This window comes from Talpa occidentalis, unplaced genomic scaffold (assembly GCF_014898055.3).
Source record: "Talpa occidentalis isolate TD23 unplaced genomic scaffold, MPIMG_talOcc4v2.1 talOcc4.16, whole genome shotgun sequence".
NCBI lineage: Eukaryota > Metazoa > Chordata > Mammalia > Eulipotyphla > Talpidae > Talpa > Talpa occidentalis.
The window spans coordinates 6323797-6327159 of record NW_023601653.1 but is presented as its reverse complement, the minus strand read 5'-3'; the positions used below and the strand labels follow the sequence as shown (position 1 = coordinate 6327159).

Below are 3363 nucleotides of genomic sequence, written 5' to 3'. Positions count from 1 at the left end.
AAGTTGTATTGACTACCACCTGGCCACATAACTAGCTCCGCACCTTGACAGGTGCCCGGCCTCTCTCACCCTCCTCACCCACCCCACAGGGCCAGGCTAGGACCCTATCACAGAACCCCTCTGTCCCTGCCTCCCTCCCCAGCTCCCCCCACCCCCACCATCTTTTTCAGAGTTATTTTTGTTGTGTTTTGCCAGATTGTTATCTTTGGTTATTTATAGTCAACAAAAGATTGAAACCATCTGTCATTTTCCTTCAAGTTCTGACTCATTTCCATCAACACAATTACCTCAAGAGCATTCAGGTTGTGGCAAAAGGCAGGATTTCATCTTTTTTAATAGCTGAGTAATATTCCACTGGGGCTGTAGGCCATACTTTCTTAGCAATGCACCTGGGCATTTGGGTGGATTCCACACCTTGGCTGTTGTGAGGGTGCTCTGTGAACACAGGGCACACGTCTTTCTGTATCCATGTTTTTATGTTTTTTGGATAAAAATCTGGAAGTGCTATTGTTGGAACACGTGGCGTTCGCCTCTGGCTTTTTTAGGAAATTTCATACGCTTTTCCATAGAATCTTCACCGATTTACATGTCTAGACAACTCTGGCTTTAAAACCTAAGTACTGGGGGCCTCCCTGGTGGCGCGGGTGGTTGAGCGCAGCGCTGTGAAGCTGTCGGCAGCCTCTGCAGCACAGGTTCCATCCTGGCCAGCCGCGGAGATGCCCACATGGCGCAGCAGACCTCTCCAGTCTCCCCGCTGCTCCCCTCAGCAGTGTGTTTCAGTCCATCTGCCTATTCTGCTCCCCACTCTGTCTCTGGTGAATCATCTCACCCCCCCACACCCACACATCTGGCCTGTACCCTGGTTCTTGTATGCATGAATAAATAAATCTTAAAAAAAAAAAAAAAAAAAAACCCTGAGCACTGGGACCTCCGGATAAGTTCACTTATGGGCCACTGCGCTGCAGGGCCCTGGTCACACAGGACGGTGGGAGGCCGAGGGGCCTGTGCGCCTGAGGAAGGGGTGTGAATTATTGTCAGGAGCTGAGCTGGGAGGGGAGCAAGCCCCAGGTGCGGGAGCGGCCAGTGGCAGCAAGTCGCCCCTGATGGGAAGAGTTAAGCCTTGACCACTGGCTGCTGTGGTGTAAGCAAGATGGCAGGAGAAAACCAGCCTTTTGGTCAACACGGTGGAGCAGATACAGTTGTTATATTGTAAAGCTGTGCACCTGAAACCTGTGTGATATTACTAATCGATGTTACTTCCATAAAAATTTACTTTAAAAAAAGTGTAAGGAAGGAAGCACTGATGCCCCCTCTTCCGTTGTCACATAGAAAGGGTGTCTCTCCAGGGTCAGATGGTGGCTTTTGCTGTTGAGGGAGCCAGAACGAGGCACGACCCTTGGGCCGGATGAGGGAGAGGGCGGAAGACTAGGTGTGGGGGTGAGTGCAGGGCGCTGAGTGAGAATACGGACAGGGATTTCCAGGTGATTCTCTTCCCCATAAGGCAGCCTCCGAGGAGGTGCCTGAAGAGCTGTGGCCAAGACCTCAGATAAGAGGCCCAGGAATGCAAATGTGTGAAGGAGCATGACGGACTCGGGGGCCCCCCTAGAAGATGCCATGACAGGCTGGGGGACCCCCTAAAACCTGCCAAGCATATGCCCTGAGCCCAGAGTGGGAGGGCAGGGAAAGCTGTCTCGTCACTTAGGGCTCGGCCTGAGACTCACAAGCAGGTTTTAACCAGGAGCCTCCCCTGTGTGGGTTTCTCATCCTGTCTTGGTGGGCAGTGAAGGCTTAGTCCTTCCCTCAGGGCAATGAATGGACCTTCCCAGGCCCTGGGACAGGAGGACCCCAGCCATCCCGGGAAGCCCAGCTCCTGTGCTTTTCCTCAGACCCAAGTGCCAGCCAGGCCACGGGCGGAACACGGAGGAACACTTGACCACTTCCTTGCTGATGTCTATATCTCACTGGCCATTTGGGGGTGTCTTGTTTTAATCAGATTTTATTGATTTACTCTTTATAAGCAGGTCCCTCTCCTCCTGAAAGACTCCTGGTGGCCAGGCCTGGATGTGGCCCCTTCTGTGGTCCCAACCGTCAGCCTGGCCAGCCCGAGACAGGAACTCGGGGAGGACAGGCTGGGTGGGAGCACCTGGGAGAGAAGCGGGGACTCCCCAGCCCTGGGCAGACGCCTTTATTGCCCCCTTCCCCAGGAAGTGATTACTCCCCAGGCAGGAGTGTGGATACCACATGGGCGCTGCCACCACCGTGATGCCCTCCAGCCTGCACTTTCTCCACCTGGGAAGGGCATTCCAAACATTCCTGGCCAGGGGTGGCCCTCCTGGCAGGAGGAAAACAGAAAACAACCAGGTCAAGAGTCCAGTGGCTTCCTCACTGGCCCCCCCACCCCCAGGCGCTCTCCTCTGGGACTCGCCCTCCTCCTCTCTCCTGCTGTCTCTACTCAGGAGAAACAGCCCAGCCTTTCCTTCTGCCTCACATTCCTCCAGAATGTAACTGGTGTAAATGTGTGACAGAGATATAGCATTTAAATATTATTAATCTGAATTGCTGAGTGTTTTGGTGCCCCCTTCAATTTTGCACCTCAGGGGGTGCACTACTCACTTTGCCTTAATCCCAGTTGCTGAGCTCAGGGAGTCACTCATTCATTCATTCCGCATAGTCTGCTCCGTGCCAGGGATGGTGCTGGGTGCCAGGGAGAGAAATGTGAATGTACACCAGATAGTAGTGGGGAAGGCCCTGGAGCCTGGGGGGCAGTGTGAGGAGGTACAAAGGGATAGGACACCAGGGATATCAAAATAATGCTGCCAACCCTTGGGGGTTGGCAGAGGCCAGGCTCTGAGGGAAGGACTTACATGCAGTCTCTAGTTTGGTTCCTTCTACAGCCTTCAGTGTTTGTAGATGCCTCTCTGTAAGTGACAGGCAGGGTGGCTCCAGGGATCTGGACAAGTTCCAAGCAGGTGATTTTCACAGGCCATATTCTGAGCAGTAGCAGAGAGGGGAATCCAGCCCAGACCTGCCTGGATCAGTGCAGCCTCCTCCCACTGCAGCCCCCAGGCATCCGGGAAGGCTGCATGGAGGGACTTTGCATTGAGTTGACAGTTAGTGGCAGCGTAGGAGTTTACAGGAGACAAAGCAGGCAGAAGTGGTTCTGGCAGAGGGAACACCACCTACAAAGCCAGTAAAACTTAGAAAAAAACTTGGTGTCTTTGTGTCCACATTTCTAAGAAGTCAGGCAATCGTATGCACAGTCTCTTGTGTAGAAAAGGGCTGGCAAGTGTTGCTTCCTCTTTCTGTTGTTTCCTAACAACGTCAGCATAAATAGGAAGCCTGAGAAACTCGCTGCCCCCTGGA

General features: G+C 53.2%; 1 long non-coding RNA gene across 1 annotated transcript; it reads right to left on the bottom strand.

Moving 5' to 3' along the window:
- Positions 1-1985: 1985 nt before the first annotated feature.
- Positions 1986-3203, bottom strand: LOC119248244 (uncharacterized). The gene is made up of 3 exons (XR_005125877.2): positions 2865-3203; positions 2614-2694; positions 1986-2332 (listed from the first exon to the last, which is right to left on the bottom strand). It is a non-coding gene; the product is annotated as an uncharacterized LOC119248244 (long non-coding RNA).
- Between the last annotated feature and the right edge of the window lie 160 nt (positions 3204-3363).